The sequence below is a fragment of the Tenebrio molitor genome, chromosome 1 (assembly GCF_963966145.1).
Source record: "Tenebrio molitor chromosome 1, icTenMoli1.1, whole genome shotgun sequence".
NCBI classification, from domain to species: Eukaryota; Metazoa; Arthropoda; class Insecta; order Coleoptera; family Tenebrionidae; genus Tenebrio; species Tenebrio molitor.
The window spans coordinates 37,640,358-37,657,030 of record NC_091046.1 but is presented as its reverse complement, the minus strand read 5'-3'; the positions used below and the strand labels follow the sequence as shown (position 1 = coordinate 37,657,030).

The following is a 16,673-nucleotide window of genomic DNA, read 5'->3' as shown; positions in this document are numbered from 1 at the left end:
GTCGAGTGCCGTTAAAATAAAATGTTAGTGAAAGAAACAAAATGGACGCTCGCGGTACGGACGACGGCTCCGAATTTCCGAAATTACAAGATTACAAAAAAATGAACCTCCCGGGAGAAAACTTAGGGATAACGCTTAAAATTAACAAATGGGCGCTTCTTAAAGAAACAGCATGCAACAAAATGAAATCTACAACATACCCTTACCACGTGGTCCTGGTGCCAAAACAAAACACAAAAAAAAAGCAACGAAAGTGGGATAAATTACCCAGGTGAATTAAAAACGTTGAATTCTTTACGGGGACACAAAATATCTACTCGGAACGGTAGTGGAATTGTTCAGGTTTAACTTACAAATTTGAGAAACTTGGATCGCTCTTCGCAAGGTGTGTTCGTTTCGAAAAACTAAACAAAAGTGACCTACCCCCTTCAACCACCCGCGCGAGCCCGTTTCACCCCCCGCTATATTTCCGCTCGCAGTTCCTAGTCTAGCCGCTAGTACCTTCACATTTGGCGTGCTGTTGTGGCGGTACCGGAAATTTAAATTTGAATTTTAAACTGGGTCACTACAATGTAAATCAAACTATTGAATTGTCAATAATTTGTCCGTGTCTGTATAATGTGTCATACCAAAGTCAACCTATTTATAAAGCCGTAATTAAACGATGCAAATTTGTAAATTTTGACTTATGTGATTGTAATTTTTTTCCCAGTTTTATTTGTCTGTCGACTGTACCTAATCACTTATACAGGGTCATTATAAATGATTGTCCCATCGCGGTTGGCGTTGAAAAATGAAAACCCACACAAATTTTGGATGTGCCGCCAGCCTCGCAACATTAGACAAACTTGTACACAGATTTCCACTACCGCCAGTATCTCCACCTATCGTCGATACTGGTCTCACTCATCTCACAAGGCTTGAGGACATCCAACTACGCCACCGACGCCTACTGCGATGGGACAATCATTTATAATCATCCTGTATTATAACAACCTTAATTGTTATTGTATTAATATGAAAAAAAATGTATGTTATTTGAAAACATTAATACAAAAGACCGACATCAAAAAATAATATATTGTTCTAAGAGTTGCACAAGACAGTCTATTGCCGAACGAGAGGGTTTAGAGCACGACGAGCGTAGCGAGGACCGAGTTCCATAAGATGTCTTGTGAAACGAGTGTACTCGTAACATGCTATTTTTTCTATTTCGGGTTCATTGATTTATTATTTTTAAATATAAAATAATTATCTAGTGACTCTTATTTTAATGGCATTATTGGGTTGATATTGTTGAAGCAAAGTTTCAAATTGTCTCTCAAATTTTGTTATAATAATAATCTACTCCCTTAATAGTTTATTTTGATCCTACAAGATGGATTCAGATTCAAATGACACCACATTTAACACTGGCAACGATGCTATAAAACTGAACTTCATGCAACTGTTTTTAGTTGAAAACAGTGTCACAAAATGCTCATTGTGTCACTGAAAGAGAAAAGAACTATTGAGTACGAGTATGAAAGTTGAGCGTCCGAGCCGAAGGCGAGGACCCCAACCGGGCGAGTGATTAAATGCACGTTTGCTCATGATCATAAAATACTTATTTATTATTTAACATGTGTAGTTTAAAAACAATATTTTTCACAACAAAACGTGGATCAACAAAATTCCAAACAAATGAGGTTATGTTGTTAGGCGTTGCGTGTTTGTGATTGGTTTAGCTAATTTTAATTTAATCAGTGATGCCAACATACATGAATTTTCCCAGAAGTTTACCCCAAGCCATTTCACGTTTTTTCATCAATTTAAGTCTAAACAAGTCAAAAATAAGATTTAAATATCGTAATGAAAGTGGGAAAGTGGCACTTTTTTACACGCAAAATCGTAGCGAAAATACATAGCACTTTTTTTACACGAAAAATCGACTTCGAGATGATTGTCAAAGCATACCTATTTTTGTTTTGTAATTTTTCAAAAATCCTTTTAGACCAAATTTCTCAACTTTTTTCGATATGCAAAAAAATAGTGTGTACAACACGTTATGAAAGTCACTTTTTTTCATTTATTTGCTTGACTAACTGGGGCTATTGCCCTCGTTAATCAATCTGCAAATTCCTGAAAAAAAGTATGACTTTCATAACTAGTTATACAAATAACTATTTGCTCACTAGTGAGTAAACATTTTTTCCTCAATTGCCATCTTTGCTCATTATTTTCAGTGAACAAAGACCACTGAAATTCAATGATCATGGAAGAAGTATATTTATAAATTTCCAAAATATCCTGTCCTAGACTAGAATACTCCGTGAATACTTTTACCAGAATTAACAGGAAATTTAATTTATCAAAAAGTATGTGTAATTTGATAACATATACATTAACATTATTAGTTCGATTGTTAGTTTTTTTTAAACAATCGATAAAAAATTTCATTCATCAAGAAAGATAATTAACTAACAATTACCGTTAAGTAGAGCTATCAGATAGTTATTCAAAATTCATTCAAAGTTGTTAATTACTAAATGGAACGTTACTTTTTATTACAACTAGTGCTTCTGTTTAGAACGTACAGAACTCGTCAATTTTTTTCTGGTAGAGATGATGACTACAGGTTGTTATTTAACGATCTTTATTTACTAGCCAACTGAATAATGCAGGTGGTCTTAATCGAGTTTAAAAGTTTAGAAATTTGTTTTGGTTCTTTCATTATGTTCGTTGTGCATTTTTTTCAAAAACGAGTTTTAATAATAATTAAAGTTGATCGCGAGAAATTCGCTTTGCTCGAAGTGGCAGCATTTTAAAATGAAATTTTAGTCGAATTTGAATTGTTCCAAATATCAGATGTGCCCTTTAAAGTTGTTGGTCTTAAACGAAATGAATCGAGTTAAAGTTGGGTGCCGTAGGCGCGGCGCTCGCCGATTTCTTTGTCAAACCTCGTCAAAAAATTCATTTGGCGCAATCACAGTCCGGGCCTCCCCACGTAAGACTGACCCTCCGCGTTCCCCACGAATCAATGAAATCCGAGCCGAGATTCCCCAATTTGCGAAATAAATAACGACCGCTCGTGGCCCTCCTCCAGGTAAAAAATCGTCATAATGAATTTGTAGAAACCGATGGAAACGCTGCCGGTGCCGGCGTAAAGGATTGTGCGTAAACAATGTTGTCTTGGGGGCTCTGGGGGGCCCTCCAAACGCCAATCAATGATATAGGGGGCAGTGCGCGCGCGCGTCGCACCTGGAGCCCAACTTCGGCCCATTCTATTCGCGATTTCGCCCCGGTCGGCCGTGATAATGTGAACTGTTGATCCTCGCTCACGATTCTCTTGTTTATCCTTTACGGCATGGTGTAAAGGTAAGCGACCGTTTTGTTGTTGTTTCGATGTTCGTGCCGGCATGCCGCCAGGATCCGGGGGCTTTACGCTTCATCCGCAAAAATTGATGATTTGATCCTCGATGATCTTTGGCAAATCATCGAGAGTAAGTCGCCGCGGACCAGGACGCTGATCCTGCGGCGGCAGCCGGCGCTCGGATTTTTTTACAGCGGAGCCACAGGTCGTCCCAGGAAGGAAATCGCCAAGTCGCACACTTACTAAACTTAAATGGCTTTGTACTTCTGGACTAATTTGCCACCGCTCATAATTCGCCGCCTCTCGCGAGCGGCTAAAACCTGGCAAGACAATCGTCTCGCTGTGACAATTACGGACGAATTGCGCAAATATTTTACAAACTGTGTTAACTCCACTTTCTGAAGCGTTTTGCCGAAGGAAGACGGTGGATGGTGGTGTTCCTTCAGTACAATTTAATTCGCCGTCGCTCGTTCAAAAATTTTTACAATATGTATATGTATATTTGAATTGCAAAGTTTACAACTTTCATAAACCAGACTGTTTACGACGTTTTCATATTGATTTAATACGGTGCGGAAAGATGTCAGAATATTAAAAAATTTAAATCAATGGTAAAATTTTCATAAAAAAAGATAATGGAAGAGTCGTTTGCTCACGTCGCTAATTGAGACATCACTAAAATATGAAAAATATTCTTTTATGCGCTGGAAATGAAACGCCTGTTGAGCTGAACATTAAACAAGCTAGAAAATTGCATTCTTGTAGATAGATCACTTCTGAAGACCAGTGCGATGTAAGATAGAAGTTTTGACATTTATTTGCTGTTAATCACTGCCAAGGGTAGTGTCAGTATTTCTTGTTATATTTCACTCTTTTTATTAGAACATAACAAGGTTCCTTTTATTGCTGCAACAGACGGTACAGACACAAATTATCACAACTTTTTAATGGTTATATTTAATACAGTGCTTTACTGGACTCCTACACTATAAAGTCTTAGTTAACTGATTTAAAGATCATTTTAGCATTGTTAATTTCTAAATAGAGAAAATAACACTTTATTTCTCCGCATGACTTAAAATTGATTGTCAAAAATAACATTCATCTTATCTTAAATTTAATTATTTTGTGCAGAATTTTCTTCATGGAGACATTTTGCACAAGATTAATGTTCTTAGTATTACAAAGTGTAACTTTATGAATGTCGGCTTGTGAAATTTTATTTAGAGATGGCGCAAATGGCTTAATTGTCTATAATTAATTATTTTTCAAGCGATCTTGATGAACGTCGTTTACAAAATATCGAATATAATTCTCTTGTCAAGATAAAAATTAAATTACAATAATACGTACAGTTCTTTCGAAGAACAAAAAGATGAAAAAAATATGAACAATAAAATACAAAATACAAGATTAGATAAGAAAATTTCCACTACCATTAAAAATGTTGTGAGTGTCAAATGGGTCTTTTTTCACAAGTGAAGTACATAATACTATATTTCGGAACAAGTTTAGTAAAATCACTTTTGTAACGTGCCTAAAAAATAGTAGGCAGATAGCCAATGTTTTCAGCCAGAAAATTTGAATATTTCGAAGATAGTAAAGCAGAAAGCACAATTTCTTTTGGAAAAGATATTTTAAATGCAACTATAAAAGCACCTTCCAGTTTGTTCCCAGCAAAGTCGAAATATGAAATATAACAGCACTGTTGCTGTTTTGTGAAACAAAAGTATGTAATAATAAGTAATGACCAAAACCATGACAATTTATTTATGTCATAAACCGTATGTTTTTTTATCAAATGTTAACAAATACATTTTCTTGGAAAAAAGCATTTCAACTCTTATTAAATACACTTCTTATATGTCTGCTACCTGGTAAGTAATGATAATAATTATTTTGAAATATCATATTTTGCTAGTCAGTGTAAGCTTTCTATTATAAAGAAGTAGTAAAAGAATTCGAATTCTGAAAATGATATTTGTACGTCATAGAAAGAATATACCTAGTATTCTATTCTCGTGTAATAGCTACTTCACAAATTTATTTCACATTTTATTACGCTTACAGCTAATATCATTTTGCTTAATTTGTCATAGAAATAGTGAAAATAGAAAAAAGAATTTTTTGTGCAACCGTCCGCGGGACTGAAACAGGCCGCGAAATATAATTTCGCGGTCGTTGCTGTTTTTAATATTTGATACAAATCAGAGTTTCCATGTAAGACTGCCGTTTAGATTTTTCCGATATCAAATTAGAAACCGCAGAATTTATAATACTTTTTAACTCTGGAGGAGTACACGAAACTCAAACATCGCTATCATTGCAATTCACTTCCGACAGTTTTAGGATTATTTACAAAATGATTTGTTTTTTTTATGTCATTTCTGTAGGGACATGTAAGCCGAATTTATATGTAGTTATTGACAGTGAAGTAAATTTTACTTGTTCATTTATGATAATTACAAATTTTCGGTTGCACAAAAAAAGTTGTGTACACCTTGGCCGCGAAATCCTTTAACATTCTCGAGATTGTCCTGCCTCGGCGACAATTTTTCTCTCGGACGTTAAAGAAAGATTTCGCGGCCTTGATATACAAATAACTATTAACTACTTAACTAACAGTGTTTTATTGTCACTTTCACTACCGCATTTATTGAGTTTATGGAAACAATTGTAACAGGCTATAGATGTGTAGGTACACTTCAACATGATGACAGCTTTTAACTTTTAGCTGGTTACCTTAGTTACACAATTACAGTAGATAATTATTGCTAGCTGATTTATATTTTAATATTTTTTGTCGTAAAAACTGTTTTACATTGATCTTACAAAATGAAATGATGTAAATCACTTCTTTACACGAGGGATTACGCTGCGTTCGTGTATGTAAACTTAGAAATTATAAAAAAAAGTGTTGTATACAAGATACAATACTACCAACTGCAATTTAATATGTACAAAAAATTCACTAGTTGCTTAATTTCTTGTTTCGGCCCAAAAAAATAGTATAAATTGTCGTAGTGTGGCAAGAATTTGTTGCGAAACATAACTTAGAGTACGCTTAGAGCTGTACTGCGAATTTATTGTGAAGGTTTTGGTGAAAAATAAATTTTGTCGACTGTGGTATTAGCGCTTTGCTATTGTAAAGCGACTTCAGAATATCCTTGTCGGTGGATATTTTTCTACTTTGGAGGTAGGGATGAATATTTTTGCTTTGCCACGAATTCCGCACAAGAGCGCCTTCTCACGCTCGAAATAAATTTCAGTGTTAGCGAGCTTCAAGTTAACGAAAATAAGTATAAGAAAAAGCTTGGATCGGCAGATTTATCACGGTAGCTTAGATTTACTTCAAAACCCATTTTTCAGTAATTTTCGGAATTAACTGTCAGAGAGATCAGGCGCTAGTTTCCAGAGTGTGATTGAAGATTTGAGATAACAATGCAAATGAAGCTGTAGTGGTGAAGTTTTAGCCGAGTATAATGCCAACTAAAACGATGCAGACAACGCTTGACAGTTTATTTAATGCTCGTTAAAGATGATTGAAAACCTGAAAACAAGTTTCAGTATTCATCATTCCCCCATATCGCTTCATCGACTATAAAATTTCAGTTAATCAAAATTTTAAACCACCCACTTATGATTTACATCCGGCTCTGAATTCAGTCGTTTATTTTACAACTGATTATTTTTTATTTTGGCAACCGACAATTGACCCCTTTAATCTGTCCATTAAGTCGGGCAGGTCCATAATACTAAAAACGGGGGAAATGAATAAAATAAACCCGGTAAGGGGTGGGTTTGCACCGGACCAAGATTTAATAGATCGATAAGTTCGCGTGCGTGGGGTTAATTACCACCGGGTGAAATTTAATTTTTTTAAATATTTAAAAATCCAGTGGCAAATATTTTTTGTTAAATTTGAAGGTGGAGCCGGTAGTGATGGTCTGTTTGTCGAGAGGGTTCTTCCTTGTTACTTGAGAGAAGCGGCTCGGAAATAAAATGTCGACGGTCCCGGAATGTCGATGAGGCATCGGAAATAACACTTGTGAAAATGAAGAATGAATTAAAATTAAAATTTCAGGAAAGCCGAATGAGCTATTGAACCCAAGACGTGATAAAATGTTTCTCTTTCGATTCGCATCCACTAAATTGTTAATACCCATTAATTTTTCATGTGCCCTGTGCTGCCAGCAAGCCGTTATGTGTTTTAGTTGACATGCAAATTTACTCTCCTTCTTGTGGAATGATTTAGTAATTCTTTCCCTTAATCAAGGACTGGAAATTTTTTAGAGGGCAACTTCATTCCTCCGTCCCTTTTACTTTCCAATTAATTTTTATCGGCACATTAATTTGGCGGATAGATTAAAATAGTTTTATGGCAAAAATATCTATACACGAAAAGTTTCATTTACTTGAGTTGCTCTCTTGAAAACTCGTAAAATACTTCATTAATTAAATTACACCCCGTTTTAGGAGCGTGACGAAAAAATTAAATGCCCACACGTAATAACCCGACATTAAGTTCATTGTTGTGCTTCCTTGGAGCAATTTTCCTGGCCTTTCAAAATCTGAATGAAACAGGTCCCTTGAAAATGTTGTATTATTAAAAGTGAAAAGAATTCGCCAGAAGTTAGCAACGTGCGAAGGTAATGAAAGTGTGGCGCTTGTTTTGTTTTCCGATGAATTTTAAACGGTTATAAACTCTACAACCCTTTAAACGGCATAAATTTCTGAACGGTTACGTCAAGTCAGTTTATACCGCTACCATTATTAGGTAGAATTAATGATCGGATTAACGTCCTCAATAACACTGATGTAGTTAACGTTTCTCGGGCAGTATGTTCCCGTAATTGGTTTAGACTTCACTTTATGGGGCTTAAGTGTCATTAAAAATAGGATATACGCTCGATACACAGATTTAAGATTTTTTGACGCCATTAACGCAGACCAGTTAAATTGTGATAGCTATTTGCACTTACATATTTTACGCTATATTGCTTGTATCATATTTTATAATGTTATATTGAAGGTAGATTAGATATCTCTAAGATATTTTTTTGCTAACTGTGATAAGCTGCTACATTTTCAGTTTTTGTCTATATTACCATCCAATAACTACAACACGACCAATAATCATAATGCTCAAGTTTTTAAAACGTTTGGTTTTTTACTTCCTGCTTTTGAATTATTTTAACGGCGATGAGTCAAAAACTTGTTTGCTATTTCTTTTATTTTTCTAGATATACCTATAATAAAGGAAAAACGAAAAATGTCACAATTTTTAAACGATAATTGAATCCTTAAATATTGGGTGATTCAAAATGATTGTGGCCAAGTATGGCAACTATGTACGAAAATTTATGTGGCAACTGTGTGGATGAGGTAGAGTTGTCATTTGTATGACATTTCATAAGCGTGCATTTGATTTTTTTGATATCATTACACATTGATTTGACAGTTTTGAAAATTGCGCGACTATGAACTGTCAAAGAAATATCAACTCTACCCTACCCACACAGTTGCCACATAAATTTTCGTACATAGTTGTCATACTTGGCCACAATCATTTTGAATCACCGAATACTATCCGTTTATTAAACTCCCGCACTGTCAGTGTCAAATTTTTTTTGGAGTGCACCTATGGTGAGATACATTTTCAGTTGCCTGTACACAAAATCTAGTTATAAAAACGTCAACAAGAAGAGTTTGGTTATGTTAATGGAGTTAATTCTCTTCTTTCCAAACAATAATGAACAATACCCTGCTTCTCTCTGGCCGTTAGCAGTATTCTTTTACATTTCATATCTTCTTCTTGTTCAGCCATTTAGTGTAAGTAATACTTTGAATGAAGCAAAGTGAATTTATTAAACTTAACTTCAAATTTGAAATTTCAAATTTTTGCGCCAACGTTAAAGTAAAAATTACTAGTCCCAGAACGGCAGTGCGGCAACTTGCACTTTGACAGTGCGGGAGTTTAGTAAATGGATAGTATGTTTGTATAAGGGTTTATATCGGGTCAAAGTTGGCACTGAAGAGTCGATTTTGAACGCACGCATCAGCTGTTTAAATCTTACCTCATTTTTTGCATTGTTTGTGTTTTTACACGAATGGTGCGTTCACAATCGACTCTTCAACGCCAATTTTGACCTAAGTAGTTTTTCGCGTAAGTAAAGTCCATTCACGTTGGATTTTCCCTGCCAAATTGTTGTCACGTTGCAAGCCTGCGACTCCTTTCCTAGTAATTTTTACATTATCGTGTTTTATTCGTGATAGAGCGATTGAGAGCGATTTGACGTCTTTAATTTTGAATGGTAGTTTGACGTGTGAAATAAAGTCACAGATTTTTTAATAAAATTCTATTCCTGGGTGATTTTACCATGGCGAAAAGAAAAAAGGTTAATTTTAAAATTGCGTTAACCTTCCACAACTGACGTAATGTGACGAAACCCGCAAGCTAATACGGACTCAAGAAAAAATAGTTTCAGTTCGAAAATTAATTAGTTAGAATCCTTTAATATTTAATGTATTGTATGTATTAACATGATTATAATCTATTTACGACCTTTATTGAGCAGTTTTAACAATACAACGTTATTTTAAAGGTAATATGTACATCGAAAAAACTTAAATTAGAAAAAAAATCATTAAAAATCAAAATACATCTTTCTTTTGTGGTATGCAATTGTAACAATACATTCTTGAAACGTCACAACCAGAATCAAAACGTATAAGTGTCTCTGAATAACTGAAATTTTATTGCCAAATTTGTTCCATCATTTAGATGAATTCCTTACTTCCATCGCTTCCAATGAAAGAAACTTCACACAATTTCCTATTGGGTTCATTTTCTATAACTTATTCTGGTTCCTTGTAACTCATCATGTTAGTCGTAGAAGGTTAAGTAAATGTAGTCATTAAGGGTTTTCTCACTTAATCAACAACGCAAGCAGAAAAATACAACACCAGTAGGTAGGAGTTGAGTACCTTTTGTATGTTCCTAATACTATCATACCGATTAACAACTGACACTATTTTTAGTGCAAATGATGACAAAATGGATGTATTATTACCTATTGTTATCCTCTAAAAGGTTTAATAACAATATATTTTGAAAAATGACTGTTTCTTTGCTGACAGCGAATAACATAACCTCTACAGTCTACGAATGACTTGGTTACTTTATCAGCCCGTATTGATGACATACACAGCTAAAGCATTTTTGAACTAAAAATCACACCGCCACAATATTGAATTATTTGACCTTGACTAGGAAAATCCAACGTGAATGGACTTTAGAATAAAACTCATTGCAAAATATTTACATTTTTTCTATTTCTTGTTTAAAAAAAACATGTTCGATCGAGTAGTTTCGATAAATTTGAAAACGATTGAGAAACAGCTCAACAGCGATGAATGAGAAAGAAAGTCCGTTGTCCAAAGTTTTTTGACTGTTTATTAATGTGAATATGCGAGTTTCTTGGTTCAATTTACATTTGTTTAATTATAAATATTCGTTACTTTACTTTAGGCCACCCAGGGGAAACTATTATCTAAAACAAAAATTTCTGATCAAATTGATTCGTAACTAATTGTTTTATGTTAAGGAATAGCCGTTATAGATTCAGTACGGCATCCCATTTTCCGGATGGTGTATCCAGGTGAATTGTCGATGAACAAGGATCAAATGAACTTTATTGATTGGTCGAGATAATCCTCGTTATTTGCACGAAATCTGAAAGTGCACGGCATAAAATAATTCATTTATTTTATCGCAGCGTAGGTGACTGCATATACGAGTATGTGTCTATGTATACTCGTATATTTTTTGTATAATATTTTCAAAGCCTGAGGACATTTAAACAGTTGGACATGGCTAGAAACCATCTGTTTGCAATATCTCCGGAAGCTCCACCCGAAACGTCGGAGATTTTAGGAAGCCGTTTAAAATGATTTATGGGTGGTATGTTTGTCCCGAGTTTAATTTCGTCGCTAATTATTATGCTCCTTTAAAAAAGAAACCGTGTAATTGGACCGTTTTTCGCAGTGAATGACTTTCCACCACATTTCCACTTGACGTCTCATCGAAACCGTATTCGTTTGCATTTTTGATACTCTTTCCATCCCAATGAATCAGTTGTCGTGTAAACAAATAATTTACATTTCCAAATAATAAAGGGGGAGGTTGTTCGTAGCAAACTCGTCAAAACACCTACGTACACTGACATTCCCAATTTCATCAATCTCCGTTTTGACACCTTTCTCTAATGTAGTTTGCGAATATACAGTAAGGAAGAAGGGAAATTCAATATTTGAAAACGGATATGCGTTCGTCTTATGGAAAATACGCACCGAAGTGATGGTTCAAGAAATCTATTTATTAATTTCTTTTTCGAGAAAAGGGAGAATGCCTTATATGAGAGCGAAGCATCAGCAGAAGGCGACGATATTTTTTTTAAATTAACGCCAAATAACTTTTTCCAGTTCCGAAAAGACGATCTTTCGAAACTCCACTAAACTTTAAACGAATAACAAAGTATTGTCACCCTTTTTTAATGCATCACGGTCTTCCTTTGACATACGCACTTTCCGAGTAAAAGATTGATGATGTCATCTGAGTGTTTTACCCCACCGGAGTTTCCCGGTCTAATAACGCCTCTGTTCTCAGTCAAGAAATTAAGCTAACGAGGAATTCATTCGTACCACATGTTTCAAAAAGTGTGTGATCAAGAGTGATTGTGAAAAGCAAAAGATTTGAAAACCTATGGCTTAACTTGAGTAATCCACCTGTGAATGTAATTTTTACCATAGTTAAACCAAGATGAAAAATTGTTTTGGCTTGAGAACGGTTCCTATATGAATGAGTATCCGCTACCAACCGAGCCGCCATCCAATAGTACTGTAATTGAGAAATTCAAAGTTAGTTTATGTGAATCTTAGTCTGTGGTTATGTATAATAATTAATATAAAACGGGGACACACGTTTTCCACATCATTGTTTTTCACAGTTGCTCTTGACCATACATTTTTGAAACATCCGGTATTATCTACTATAAACAAAGAGTAACTGCGATCAAATAACAAAAACAAAACATTTCGATCTTTTTTTTTGGTTTTGTTTCATTAATCAACCTCAAATTTTCTTATTAATTTCGAATTTTTAAAAGATCCATGAATTTGAGTTTTTTAAAAATACTCTTAGTATACACAGTGTTTTAAAATAGTGTGATTAAAATGTTTCTAGAAATTAAAAATGTAACATAATCCATTTGATTAATTCCCTACCCTGTTTTTAAAAGATAAAGTAACAAAGTAAAAGCAACAAGAATATACCTATGTATTGTAATTATTTTATAAAAAAAACTTTAATACAAGTCTGCAACAGTTATTATTGAAAAAAGTCCTCGGATATTCTTGTGATAATAATCAGTAAGAGGATAATGCTTTTCATTTTTAAAAATAACGAAATGAATCCGCAGCTTTGAGATAGATAATCTCTAAGATCCTTTTAATAAGTTACCTGAATAAAGTGTTTGGTGTTTTTTGTTAACAGTAAGGTGGATTCAGGTCTCGTCAAAGATAAATATCTGCAAGAGTAATTGAAGGCACACTGACGAATTATTCTTATTTGATTCATTTATTTGCGAAATATAAATATTGTTGAAAGGATAAAATACATAATGAAGAAAAAGTTGCAAACATTTATTTTACAAAAAGCTTTATCAAGAGTATTTAGTCTATGTCTATAACAACTATGACCACAAAATTTAAAAATTATTCAAATATGATAGTAAAACCCCTACGTTCTGAAGCATGATTGACTAAAACTGTATTTTTAAAGATTAGATTTTATTACTCATTTGAAAAATTGTCCAAGCTGAACGAACCAACTTGTTATTTTAATTGTGTTTCCAAAAGTTTGATGGAAACAATTGGCTAGAATTTCGCGCTTGCGGAATACAAACGGTAGTTGCCCATATTTCGTAGTTTCACAGGATTGTTAAATAGGTCTTGGTTTCAGAATTTATAACTAATTAACACAGATGCAATTTAATTAACACAGATGCAATTTAATTAACACAGATGCAATTTATGTACATCTAAAAAGCGATACGCTGGAGAAGAAAACATTTCAATGTAATTAAATATTTTTTTGTTCGACACTGTCAGAATTTGAGAATTTTCTCCTGTGTGAACGGATTTTGATAAATGTCACAACTTGTCAAAATGAAACGTCAAGCTAATTTTAAAGATTTTGAGCGGTTTGGAGCCTTTAAGGGGCTCGTCGAACAAAAAAACGTTGTATTCAACTCGTTCGTGTGTAAATTGGTCTCTTTTTGGCACTTGAACTCGTTAAATAAACTACTATTTTTTTATAATGATTATTTCCTTCATGTGTTTATCAACCAATTGCCTGACAAATATTGACCAATCAAAACGAGAAAACAAAAAATAACCCCATAAAATTTCTCTAAAATGCAATAATCTGATAAAAAAATGTCGGTACCTGATTTTATTTATTTTTTTTAAATTATTTTGAATAAAAAGGATTGAAAATAATGCGTTTGGTTTCATTCTATTCAGGAAATAATCAGCCGTATACCCCTCGTGCAAAATTTTAATATCGGAATTTTTTTTGCTAATGAACTCAAACATCCATAAATTATTCGATCAGAAGACCAGTTATTATCAAATAAAAGCCCTCGACTTCGTCTCGTGCTCTTATTTGCTAATTGGTCTTCTGACCTCATTTATGGATGTTTTCGTTCATTAGCAAAAAAAATTCCGATAAAAAATTTTGCACTTGGGATATAATAAGTGATTATTATTAGACATAAATAATAGCATTGCTCAGAAAATTATTGTGCTCAAATTTAATACACTTACTAATAGATTGTCTGAGAAAAACATGTAATTTTTTGAATGCTACGTTGTTTTGTGAACTTTGACATTTCTGACACTGTGAAATATTAAATAGAAATTTATATAGCTTTGAACTAAAAGCTCTTTTACTACAGGGTATCTATAAATTATAGGGTCAACCCAGCTTTGGATTTTTTTTTATGGTGCCGCCTCTTTGGAACAGATGTCCAATTTTAATTTATTATTAACTGTCACTTTTGACATTAATGGCGTTTTATTTGCGCTTTTCAATCCAGTTTTTATTCCTTATATTCGTTTTATCGCAGTGAATAAACACCAAAAACCTGTATTTTTTAATACAAATTACAAATATGTCCGGTTTTAGAGCTAAACAAACTTTGTGAGGATAGGATTTAGCCAACAATCTAACCTAAAAATGTGACATTCAAAATTTGACAAGTTTTCAAAGCAAGCTGGACCAGACAATCATTTATACAGTGTGGAATAAAATGATTTACATCTAGTTACCTTTGGAATTTTTGCACATGTAAATTTTCCTGTACCGCTCTACTTTTTTTTTCGAAGTGCCGAACTATTAGTTCTGTCAATAAATGTCATCAATCGAATTGACAATTGTTACAATTTACTAAATTGAATTAACAGACGTTGGTGGCCACTTTCAAGACTAGGAGCTGTGACTTGCTTTTGTTAGCTCCTTTTTAATTTCAATCTCTACTTTGCATTCATATCATCCCTTCGCAATAAATCACATTTGGAATTTTGGAATATTTTGAGGTTAGGCTTTCTTTTTTTTGTAGAGCGGCATTTCGTATTTTTATAAGGGTAATGCACAGGTAACTAGATGTAAATCGTTTTATTCCACACTGTATAATCTGTTTCAAAATCAAAAATCCACCAACACTGCATTCTACCTCGAAAATACAACCGACAACGTCGCCAACTTGTTGTTTTTAGTGTGTCTGCATGTGCCAGAAAAAAGTGGGGTTATGAAAGAAAACTGTTGACAGTCGTTTTGGTCATACTTCTCGGTGTTTTTTATACTCATTTTATTATTTTACTCAAAAGGTATGATATGGTAGCTACCACCTTTTTGCACATACCTAATAATTATTTTGTGTTAGGTAAATAAACTCAACAGTTCAGTGTTAAATTTTGGCGGGCGGTTGGGGCAACCCAAAAAAATGAAACTTATTCTATTTTCTATTTCTTTTTTTCTGCCAACATAATTCAACAGGTGGTGGATTTTTGATTTTGAAACAGATTATAACTATAGTCCAATTTTTACAGTTTTGCGATGACGTCATGATTACTTCCTCGCTTTCTCTCTATTGAAACAACAGAAACAAAAAAACAAAAAAGCGAAGCGTTTGAACTGAATTAACAAACGTTGATGGCCACTTTCAATACTAGCTGTGACTTGCTTTTGTTAGCTCCTTTTTAATTTCAATCTTAACTTTGCGTTCATATCATCCATTCGCAATAAATCACATTTGGTTAGGCTTTCTTTTTTTTGTAGAGCGGCATTTCGTATTTTTACAAGGGTAATGTAAAGGTAACTAGATGTAAATCATTTTATTCCACACTGTAGATAGCCTGTATTTGGTTAATGATCAATTTTGGCTATATTTTATTTAACACGGGATGCACGAAGTGACGGATGCAGGGATGAAGAATAAAATAAAGAACTTGACATCGCTTTATACAACCGGGCCTATAGGTCTCTTAGAGACCCAATTCGAAACTATTCCTTTCATCCGTGCGACTAAGACTTTGAAATTTTTAAAAGAGTGTTGTCAAACTTTGTGAGATTCATTTAAATTTAAATATCGAATTGGCTAGTATGATAAAGTGACACTTGGCGCAGTACTGCGGTAAAGTGTTATGCCGCCTGCTGCATTGGTCGTGATTTCGCTAATATCAAAGTTCCAATAAACTGAAGAAATATTTTCTTGATCTGTATCTTTTAATATTTTCTTCTTATTCTTCATCTTAATTATGTTAATGCAATGTTAAAAAATGATACTATTTTGAAAATATTGTTGCGTTTTCACAATAACCAATGTTTTTTTTTATTAAGCGTAATTTGCTTCACTCAGTCCTGACATCTACGAAAATCAACTTAACAAATAAATATAAAAATATTGCCATAAAACTTTATTTATTAAGATATCGGGAAATTAGTATAAATAATTTTCAAAATACTTTGAATTGAATTGAAAACAAAATTTATTCGAGGGAAACTTCTTCTGTCAAACGTGACTTAGTTATGATTTTCAACATCGATTGACATGTTTTTCAATTGTTCGACATACCATAATACCATGTAGTATGCAGTCAACAGGTTCGGTCTCACAGCTTTTAAGCTCTCGATCTGTGTACACGAAAATTAGATTTTCACTTTGATAGCTGTGTGCAGTTCACGCACTATTTCTCATTT

The 16,673-nt window shown here is 33.7% G+C and overlaps 1 protein-coding gene across 2 annotated transcripts in view; it reads left to right on the top strand.

Moving 5' to 3' along the window:
- The first annotated feature begins 3,228 nt into the window (after positions 1 to 3,228).
- unc-13-4A (BAI1 associated protein 3) overlaps positions 3,229 to 16,673 on the top strand; it is a 106,681-nt gene continuing 93,236 nt past the window's right edge. For both annotated transcript variants that reach the window (XM_069047566.1, XM_069047563.1), the window contains exon 1: positions 3,229 to 3,357. The gene's annotated coding sequence lies outside the window, so the exon portion shown is untranslated. The remainder of the gene's footprint in view (positions 3,358 to 16,673) is intronic.